Source organism: Beta vulgaris, chromosome 3 (genome assembly GCF_026745355.1).
Source record: "Beta vulgaris subsp. vulgaris cultivar EL10 chromosome 3, EL10.2, whole genome shotgun sequence".
NCBI lineage: Eukaryota > Viridiplantae > Streptophyta > Magnoliopsida > Caryophyllales > Amaranthaceae > Beta > Beta vulgaris.
Genome location: NC_079204.1, coordinates 20517984 through 20529706, shown reverse-complemented (window position 1 = coordinate 20529706; position 11723 = coordinate 20517984). Strand labels below are relative to the sequence as shown.

At 34.9% G+C, this 11723-nt stretch overlaps 1 pseudogene; it reads left to right on the top strand.

Moving 5' to 3' along the window:
• The first annotated feature begins 1413 nt into the window (after positions 1 to 1413).
• On the top strand, positions 1414 to 3987 carry LOC125495550 (uncharacterized; annotated as a pseudogene).
• The last annotated feature ends 7736 nt before the right edge of the window (positions 3988 to 11723 follow it).

Below are 11723 nucleotides of genomic sequence, written 5' to 3'. Positions count from 1 at the left end.
AAAAAAACGGAGGAAGTATAAGCTATGAAATTTTAAATTTAAATCTATCTTATTGTCAATTGTCAACATCAACATTTTTATATATTAAAGTATAGAAGAAGACTCTACCACATGTTACCCTTTTTATAGTAATAATATAAAGGGAAATTGTATTCTAATAATCCAACCTTTAAGTGATCTTCTTAAAACAGACCCACATATGAGTTATTTTTGAATAATCCAGTCTTTTGATGATATCTTCTCAAAATGGTCCCAGGTGTTTGTGACCTTAACTTCAGGTAATTTTTTTCTCTCCTCCCCGCATCACCTCCCTATCTCTAGTTTGACCCTCATCCCTTCCACGACTCTCGCCCCCTTCCCAGCCACCAGGCCCCCACCCTATCTCTCTACTCGTCGTCGCTTCTCTCTTGCTTCCGTCTCTCTCAACTTTCACTTTCTCTTTTGGAATCGTGTGTATTCATCACCATCGCTAACATTAGTGGTGGTTTTGTGTGGTGGTGTGATCGTCATCGTTAACATAGTGGTGTGGGAAAGCTCCAGGAGAGAAGACAGGGTGAAAATAGAAGAACGAAGAGCAAGAGGGGGAAAAGGATGCAAGCCCGTATCTGGCCCAGGGCAAACGGGGCGGAAGCCCGGGGCCCCCTCCCCAAAAAAAAACTGACTGTTAATACTTAGGCCCAATAGATAAGAGATAGATAGCAGTTTTTTAAAAAAAAAATAAAGTAAAAAAAACCTTTCCTCTCCCGGTTTCCCATTCCTTCTTCATTCTCGGTCCCTTCTTTCAACTTCCAAATTAAACTTCCAATCAAAAAATTCAGCATCCTAAAAATCCTCATCTTTAAGATTTTTTTTTTATTCCACAACTTCTTTCCTGATTAAAAACTCTAATTTTTCATATAAATAAGTCTCCTTCAATTGATCAAGGTTATGGAAGCAAAGATTCAAGGTTATCACTCTTACTCTTTGAGTTTCAAATTTTCAATTTTTCATTCATTTTGCTATTGTACAATGTACATCACTCTTAATTCTTAGTTTTTTTTTTTTTTTTTGAAAGAAAGATCTCAAAGTCTTAATTTGTTTCGATAGAGTATATCAATTCTTGCTATTGTAGTCTATACATTGAATTTATTATTTTGCTACTGTATATCACTTTTAATTGGTTCTAGAATTTTCATGGTATATCATTGATTTTTTTTATTTTGCTATTGTTAACTGTACATCGATCTTCATCGATTTTTCTTTTTCAATTATATAGTTGGCTGATTTTTATTTGCAAATAATGATATGGCAGGTTTTATTGTGGATGTTGTCTTGCTGATTTTTGTTTTATATTTGATCGAGAGTGATGATCGACAACAAGTAGGATTCAGGTGCTCTCGTTCTATACCTTTTGTTTCATTAGTTTATTGTATAATGTTGTCGCGTAAATATTTATCTGGTAGTGAAAAAAGGAAAAAGAGAAAACGAACACAAGAATTGATTGAATCACAAAAGGGAGCTATAGATAAATTCTTTTGTAGGCGAGTGGAAGAGCCTTCAAGTAGTGATGGATTGGGCTTAGAAACTGATAATAATCACCAATCTAATGAAAATTTGAGTGATGACAATCCTATTGATAACAATGATGCCAATTTGAATGATGACAATGTGATTAACGAAGATACCGCCAATTTGAATGATGACAATGTGATTAACGATAATACCACCAATTTGAATGATGACAATGTGATTAACGATGATACGGCCAATTTGAATGATGACAATGTGATTAATGATGATACTGCCAATCTGAACAATGACCCTAATGCAACAAATGTTGATGTAGATATTGATGAACAATTCGTCCCTCCTATTGATATCTATGATCCTAGAAATTGGGGTATACTTGATATTAAAACTCGAGACATTTTGATTGAAAAAGGACCCCCTATGAGGGAATTGAGTCTCAAGTTCCCTAAAGATAATTTGTTTAGGCATTTTTCATGTGCTTATTATTCTAGAAAATTGAGTAATGGGGAGATTCAAGACAGAAAATGGTTGGTTTATTCCAAACATGTTGATAGAGTATTGTTTTTGTTGTAAGTTGTTCTCTTCCCAAAATAATAGAAGTCTTTTAGCAAGTGGGGGGGGGGGTTAAATGATTGGAAGCATTTGAGTGAGAAACTCAAACAACATGAGAATAGTGTTTATCATTTCACTAATATGAGTACTTGGAATGAAACAAGAGTGAGATTAAATAAAAACAAAGGCATTGATAAAGATTTGCAAGAAGGAATTTCAAAGGAAAAGGAACGGTGGAGACAAGTGTTAATAAGAATAGTATATGTTGTTAAATGTCTTTCTAAACATAATTTAGCCTTTCGTGGATCTAATGGAAAACTTTAGGATAGTAATGGTAATTTTTTGGGCTTGATTAAAATGATAGCTGAATTTGATTTGATAATGCAAGATCATGTTAGACGTATTCAGAATAAAGATATTCACTATCACTACCTTGGCCCTCAGATTCAAAATGAGTTGATTTCTCTTTTAGCCCATGGTAGAACTTCAATATTAAGGATCATTAAAGGGGCAAAATATTTTTCTATAATTCTTGATTGTACCCCTGATGTGAGTCATCAAGAGCAAATGACTTTGATAATACGATGCGTAAATGTGTCCAATAATAAGATAAAAATAGAAGAGTTTTTTTTGGAGTTCTTGAAAGTAGATGATACATCTGGATTGGGACTTTTTAATGAATTGTTAAATGTATGCAAGTCTCTTGATTTAGATGTTGATGATGTAAGGGGTCAAGGTTATGATAATGGTTCTAATATGAAAGGAAAACACCAAGGGGTTCAAAAGAGATTACTTGATATAAATCCAAGGGCTTTATATATGCCATGTGCTTGTCATAGTCTAAATCTCACTCTATCTGATATGGCACATTCTTGTGTTAAAGCTATTTCTTTTTTCGGAATTGTGCAACGAATATACACATTATTTGCTAGTTCCACTAAAAGATGGCAGATTTTAGTTGATAATGTGAAAGATTTTACTGTAAAATCTTTATTTAATACTCGGTGGGAGAGTCGGCTCAAAAGTGTTAAAGCTATTAGATTTCAAGCACCTCAAATAAGATTAGCTTTGTCAAAACTGTATGAATCTTGTGCTGATGATGCTAAGTCAAAAAGTGAAGCTGAAAGTTTGGGTAATTCTCTTGCAACCTTTGAATTTTTACTTGGCATGGTGATCTGGCATGATATTCTGTTTGCTATTAACATTGTGAGTAAGAAGTTACAATCTAAATCTATGTGCATTGGAACTACGATGAAGGAAGTGGAAGGTATAATGTCATATTTTGAGGAATATAGAAATAGTGGCTTTGAATCTAGTATGCTTATTGCCAAAAGCCTTGCTTTGGAAATGGACATAGAGCCAACACTTCCAACAAAGCGCCACGTCTTTAGAAAAAGACAGTTTGATGAGAGTGATAATGATGAAACAATACAATCACCAGAGAAATCTTTTAGAGTTAACTACTTTTTGGTTGTCGTTGATATGGCTATAGCTTCTTTGAATAATAGATTTGAGCAACTGGAGGCATTTGATAGTATTTTTGGATTCTTATTTGATGTGAATAGGTTGAAATCATTAAATAGTGATGAATTAAGAAAATCTTGCATAAATTTTGGCAATGCTTTTACTCATAATAATTTGTCGGATGTTGATGCAGATGATCTTTTTTCAGAATTAAGAGTGTTGCAAATGACTTTGCCAAATGTGTCGATGTCAGCATTTGAAATTCTCGAGTTCGTAAATGTTGCAGATTGTTATCCAAATGTTTCAATTGCTTATCGGATCCTCTTAACCATGTCGGTCACAGTTGCATCTGCCGAAAGAAGTTTTTCAAAGTTGAAATTATTGAAAACCTATTTGAAGTCGTCAATGTCACAAGAAAGGTTGAATGGTCTAGCCATATTTGTATTGAGAGACATATGTTAGAGCATATTGATGTAGACACTATTATTAGTGACTTTGCATCTAAAAATGCCCGGAGAAATTGTTTTGCATGAGTTGAGTGTTAAATGAATAAATTTCAATTTTTGTATTTTAGACTACGTTTTTATTAGATTGTTTGTTGAGTATAATAAAAATTGTCATTTAGATATATAAATTTATTTTTACTTATTTACATAGAAGTTAAACTCTACTTTACTTGTCGATTAGGGCCCAATTTTTTATTTCGCCCTTAGGCCACCATATACTCAGAAACAGGGCTGAAAGGATGATGGGGTGGAAAGAGACGAAGGGATAGGAGAAGTGGGAACGGCGAGAGCATGGGGCGAAAAGGAAAAGGGGAAGGGGTGACAGGGTTGGCCACATGCGAGGTGTGGGGGGATTGCAGGGTGGTTTATGTGGGGGTGGGAGTCGAGTAGAGGGATGGGATGGGGATGGGGATGGGGATGGGGATGGGGGGGGGTGTAGGGTTTGCAGCAAGCTAGGTTGAGAATTAGGCTACAAGGGCTGTGGTGGGGTTGTAGCAGGCTGAGGTAGTGGTGTAGCGAATTGGGGTGGGGTGGGGTTAGGGTGGGGTTGGGCCGCATGGGGCCGAGATGGGGTTAAGGTGGGGCTGTAGGGGGTTGGGGTAAGGGACACCGCCATTTTACAATGAAAATTGGGTCTTTTCTTTCCCCTTAGTGAGAGAAAAAGACCACAAATTTTTTCATAGAGAGTTGAGAGAATCAATACTAAGTGATGGATTGATTTTATTATTGATAATTATGAAAAAGTATTGATGACAATACTAAAGTTAAAGATATGAAAAGTTGAATTTTTTGTGAAAGAAACCGAGGAAGATGATAGGGGATAGCATGAATTAGGGAGTACGGAGATGAAGATGTGGAGCGTTTGCCGTTTATATAAAGCATGATATTTTTCAAATTGGGCCCTTAAAATAAAAAACAAAAAAATTTGAACGGGGGCCTTGTGCAAAGGGGCTCTTTGCATACCCACATATCATGCAAGCAACCAAGCTATCCTAAATGCAGAAAAATAATTGTTTTTTTTTTAATGCAAACCTAACATGCAAAAGCACTAAAAGAACCTAAATGCAAAGGGGAGAAAAAAATGTTGAGATGGAGAGAACACATGCTAACTAACTCCCCCAAGCTTAATACAAACTCCGTCCTCGGAGTGTACAAGCAAAGAGAAAGTAAAGGATGAGGTAAGGGCAGAAAATCAAGCAAAAAATCAAGCAAAAAATCCTAACCAAGTAAGATAAGGAGAATGGTCCCAACATACCTGCCAAAAAGAGCTCTTTTAGGATAATTAGCTAGACCTTACCGCTAAATAATTTGACAAAGATCTCAATCCTTTGTCATAAGCATTAGCGCACATTTCACAATGGATCAAATACGTATGATATAGATAAAGAGCATGCACAAATTTCAATGCGTCTATATGCTTACCAAGTAGTGAGTGCCGGAAATAATGAAATTTCCAAGAGAATCCTGGAAAGTATGAAGAACAAACATTAAAATTCAAATAAAAAGAAGAAAACAATGAGTTCTCCTTTTGATGATCCTTGCAAATTTTAAGCTCGGTCATATCCTCGATGACTTTCATTTGGGTCTTGTGAAGGTTTAAAGAGGTCAAAGGCTCTTCCAATGGTGAAACTTTGAGGCGAGGGAATAAGATGGGAAAGGAAGGAACTAAGTCGATTTTCCTTGAAAAAGGAATATGAAGAGAACGAGTAGAAACAAAAGTCTCATCAACTACTTTTTCAACATCATTAGACTTTATAGTGTAAGCTTTCTCAACAAATGATTCCTCTACTCTGGGATTCTCATCCATATCCACTCATCATCTTCATTAGTTATGGTCATACAAGAGTGATTTTGATTATTGATATTTGACCCAATGTTTCAATTGATATTTTGCTAGATTCGACAATGTTGTCCATCATAGAATCACATCTCTTTAACAATGCCATATTTTCTTAAGTGAATTAAGAATTTCAGAATAAACATGGCGTTCACAGCTAGGACATCTTCTAAATTTGAGAAAGTGATATTTCCATGGTCCCACTCATAAGTATCTCTAGACAACCACCCAAAAAAACTCCATGCTTCATCAAAGTGTTGGGATCGAAATTCACCATTAAACATAGACTCCACAATTTCTCATGTATGCATATTCAAACCATCATATATCACCTCACACATCTCACAAATCTCAAGTCCATACTTAGTTAGAAGAGTATTCTCAAATCTCTGATAATAATTCCAAAAAAAAATTCATTTGAAACACGCGAGAAAAAAACCCCAGACCCTTCGTCCCTTCCTCTTTCTCTCTCTTTCTCCTTCGCGAGGAAAAAACCTAAATCCTAATACCTAACAGCCGCAACTAGCAAGCCGCGCCGTCGTCGGAGTCCTTTCACTTTACCGGTGAGTTTTCCGACGCACACGCACAGTGGCAGCGCCGCGAGAAAAACCCTAACTAGTACACTGTAGTAGCAGCGCCGCGAGAATCAGAAAAACACGCACAGTAGCACTGTAGCAGCGCCGGACCGCTGGTGAGTGTGATTTTGTTAGGGTTTTGTTCGATTTTGTTTTGTTTGATTTTCTTAGAGACTTAGGGTTTTGTTTGATTTTCTTAGGGACTTAGGGCACAGTAGCACTTCTGTTCTTCACTACTGTCACAGCAGCCAGCCGGCGGCAGCGGCCGGCAGCAGGCGGGCGGCAGCACTCAGCAGGCGGCAGAGGCGACAATTCGCAAACTTCAGGTATTCTTCTAAATTCTAATCTTTGCTTAATCGCTTCTTGAATTATTCTTCATTGAATGATTGAATCATTGTTGGGTTGTAAATTTTTGCTGAAAATTGATGTGTATTTGTGTATTTTTGTCAATTTGATTTCATTATGAGTGTGTTGTGATTTGGGAATTAGATTAGGAAGCCAAATTGACAATTGATTGTGTATTTATGTATTTTTGTCAATTGGATTTCATTATGATTGTGCTATGATTTAGGACTTTAGGAGTTATATAAGATGCTAAATTGACAAATGATTGTGTATTTGTGTATTTTTGTCAATTGGATTTCATTACTATTGTGTTGTGATTTAGGAATTAGATTAGGATGCGAAATCGATAAATTGTCGAGAATAATTGTAATATTTTCTAAGTACTATTTGGTTGTAATAAGTAGTATTTTTAGGTACTATTTTATTGTAATATGAACAATTATTAGTCATAAATTGATTTTATTTGAAGTAGTTTTCTTTAAATTCATGGATTATCTTATATGGATACGTGTATCCGAACCCGTACTCGTAGCCATCTCTATACAACCTAGTTGGTAGTGACCAACTATTCATAAATTCCTGGATCCGCCACTGAATGTATATTAATTAATTATACAACTTATAGCGTACAAGTTTAAAAATTATACAAACAAATACTGAAAATTAAAACTGACGTGATATTGAATATACCCTTGCGGAAACTTGAAGAAATAAGGAAAACCAGTGGCTCAAAAAAGAATTCATGTCCCCGCTTCTCAACTTAATGATATAATAAAAATGTATAAGTATGTATTACAAATTTACAATCATATTTAATGTAACGTTTACGTAAGTCATAGGGGCAAACTTTTATTTGATGGATTTGGAATCTCTTCTATCTGATTGATGATGGCCACTTTGGTCAATTCAAAGACATAAGTTGATGACGACCTCTTAAAATAAGTATTGATAAGTAAACAAGTTGGATAATTGGATTTCATTGTATGCTTAATTAAATTAAATTAAAACCTTTGAAGATAAGATCTCCACACTAGAGGGAAAGGGTTATAAGTAGACTATCGTATTACGATCATTGAGCATTTGAGTTACCCCATTAGCCGTCGTAAACAAAGTTAAGTTATTATAATAGTGGTTTTTCCCCATAATGAGGAGGTAGTGTTTTCTACTAATATTTTTTGGTCCATATTGTGCGGAGATATTGTGATAGTGTATAATTGAATTGTGGAGTATTCGCGCAAGTTAAGCTACCGAAATTGACCCTAGACTATGATCAAGAAAAAAAAAAACTTTATGCAGATTTTTATGAAAATAAATTTATAAAATTATTAATAATAATAATCAATATATATATCTTTATTCTATATGTCAAGAGGGGTAGGACACCAAAAATAGAAAAAAGAAAAAAAAAACTAACTATTTACTTTAATTAAAAATTAAAAAAAAGTAAATTGATTAAAAAAGTAAAAAAAAAAAAGATAATAAAAAAAACATTACAAAAAGAAAACCGTCAATAATTCAAAAATTCCTAATTTATTATATATAATAAATAATTAATTTAATTTTGTACGTATTTTTGCACACATCGTGTGCATATAAAACTAGTATATATATATATATATATATATATATATATATATATATATGAGGAACTTTTCGGGAGCATAGAGCGCGCCACATAAGATTGACATGTCATCAATTTTATTTTTCTTTTTTACAAAAATAGAGTTCAACATAGATTTAAATACATATAACGAGTTTCAGATAAGCGAAAATTAGAGTTTCATGTTGAATGAACAACTTAAATTATTATATTATGTAATTTGTATATAACTTTTGCTACATAAATCGGAATATTTTTGTACCATTGGATAGTGCTTGAAATATGCTTTGAAATAGATCCATATACAATATATATAGTTCTACAACTTATGAATACAGCGTGCCAAGTAGGATTGTCAGGTCATTAATTTTTTTAATGTTTTTACGAAAATAGAATTCTACATAGATTTTGTTATGACAGACGTGAGGAAGAAACAAATAATTGAATGTAAAACAATAAAGCAGACAACAGATTTACGTGGTTCACCAATTTGGGCTACGTCCACGGGCAGAGAGAGAGAATATTTTATTGATGATGATATGAGGAAAAACAGAGTTACTAATGTTATATATGCTATCTTAATCGAATAAACGATATTAGGTTAAATAGGAAATTAACCCGGCTAATAACTCTTAATAAAAAAAAATGCGTCGAAGAATTCTCGCAAAGCGCGAGTCGCGGGGCTGGCCGCGAGTCGCGGTCAGTTCACGGTGATTTTGGGGTGGGAGTCGTACTGTAATCTGCAAGTCGCCAAATCTTAAATAGCTCGACTATAACGATTCAAGGCATATTTTCACAAATCTCCACCTTGACTTGAATCCTCTCACCACAAAACTCTAAAACTGATGCATTGATCACAACGCCCAGAATCTCCCTACAACCAGATTTGTCCCAAAAGACAACCAGGCCAGATTAGTCACTAAGGACCCCAGACTTGCCCCAATAGGGCAACTAACAATCAAGAACATTGAGTAAGTCCAAACAATGTTGAAACTTACTCTACGGAATCGGCTTGGTGAACATATCAGCAGGATTATCAGCAGTTCCTACCTTTTTCACCTTAATTCTAGTCTCACTTCTCAGGAAATGATATCTCACATCAATATGCTTAGTCCTCTCATGATGGACTTGATCCTTGGCTAAGCATATTGCACTCAGATTGCCACAATACACAATTGCTTGATCGTGATGTATACCAAGATCACTAACTAGCCCCTTTAGCCATACCCCCTCTTTAGCAGCTGCTGTCAACGCCATGTACTCTGCTTCAGTAGTAGACAAAGTAATTGTAGCCTGCAAAGTTGCTTTCCAACTAACGACAGAACCACCAAGAGTAAAAACATAAACAGTCATTGACCTCCTACTGTCAACATCTCCAGCATAATCAGAATCAGAATTACCAGTGACTAAACACTAAGTATCATTCCCATAAATAAGACCAATGTCAGACCTACCTCTAAGGTAACGAAAAATCCTCTTGACTGCCTGCCAGTGCTCCTTACCAGGGTCACCCATGAACCTACTAACAACACTAACTCCATGTGCAAGATCCGGCCTAGTGCAAATCATAGCATACATCAAGCTCCCTACTGCACTAGCATAAGGAACCCGACTCATGTACTCCTTCTCCTCAGTAGTCTTCGGTGCAAATTAAAAACAACAGACAAGTGATTATTGGAAGCACTTGGAGTGTCTATAGGCTTAGTTATTGTCATGCCAAACCTTGACAAAATCTTCTGAATATAACTTTTGTGTGACAAGAAAAGTTTATTCTGACCTCTTTCCCTATAGATCTCCATCCCCAAAATCTTCTTTGCAGTACCCAAATACTTCATCTCAAACTCGGCACTGAGAACACCCTTCAACCTCTGAATATCAGACTTAGGCCCTGTTTGGCAAACAGAGTTTAGACTTTAGCTGTTAGAGTTTAGAGTTTGCTCTTAGAGTTTTAATTTTTTGTTCAGCAGATTTGACTGCTGATTTGACAACTTTATTTATAAATGTGTTTAGTAAAAATAACTTATTACTAAAAGCTTATTGCCATCTGTTTGTGTAAAATTACATTTATAGACATTTTAATACATATGTGTAATATTATTATTAGGGGCAAAAAAGTTATTAAACATATTCTAGTTGTGGTTGCGCTGTTGTTAGTGTTGTTGTTATTATGTTGTTATCGTTTTTGTATTGTTGATGTTGTTGTAATTGTTGGTAGTGTAGGTGTTGGTGTTGATGTTGTTATGATTGTTTGTGGTTGATGTTGTTGTTGTAGTTGTGGTGGCTGCTATGGAGTTGTTGTGGTGGAGTTGTTATATTATTGTTGTTGTTAGAGTTATCAGAGTCTGATTAGTTTCTCATTTGTTTAATTTAGCTTGTTAGCTAAGTTCAGTTAGTTTAGTTCAATAAGTTAGCTTTATAATTTATAGATATGTAGAATTAGTTTACAAAATTTAGGATTAAAATTTTGGAAGTATGGTTGTAAAGGATTTCCAAATTGGGAATTGATTATAAGTGTGTTTTTAGTTGATATTAGTTTAAGATAGTTATTAATTATCGTTACTGTTGTGAGGTGATTCTTGGAGGATGGTTTTGGAGTGGAATATCGTTTGGAGTTATGAAGGAAATTATGTTGGTGGAATCTGGTAACTTTTATGTTCAGTAAAATCATTTACTCATGCTCATGTGTGTGTGGATCTCTCTATTTTGTTTTTGATAAATAAGTTTGTACTATGGCCATAGATATCAATGTGATGATAAATGTCATTGATTGATTATGAATACGCAATTGTTTTGCTGGCTTAGTTTATGAACTGAAAATAGGAAGTGGGCAAGGTATGAGTGGAGGCCGGTTACTTCTTTTGACCTGATACGATCGACTACGCTCCATAACGAACCTTGGGGGTAGTATTGCTGGGCTCCATAACGAACCTTTTTTCCGGTTTTCAAATTACAAAAAATCATTCATTTTCCAAGATTATTTTTTCAGATATGAAAAAAAAAGAAAATAAAACTGAAAAATGGCAAGATCGATTTTTTACATATTTTACTAGCATGCAAATAAGAAAGTGAAAAAATTTCAAACTCACGTCCTCAATTGCAATTAGAAATCTCATTTTCTTCTCCCATTTTTTCTTCCTCCACCTTCAATTATCTCAGTTGTTTGATTTTTCGAAAATAAAATCAAATTATAACTTCAAGAATTCTTCCTCCGCCCTTAATTAGTACTGTGATTTCTTAATATTCAAAGGCAGAACATCATAGTGTAACCAAAATCACGACGCTGGACGGAATCGCTCGCCGGTGTTGACTTGGTGGTAGACGCAATAATAAGGGGG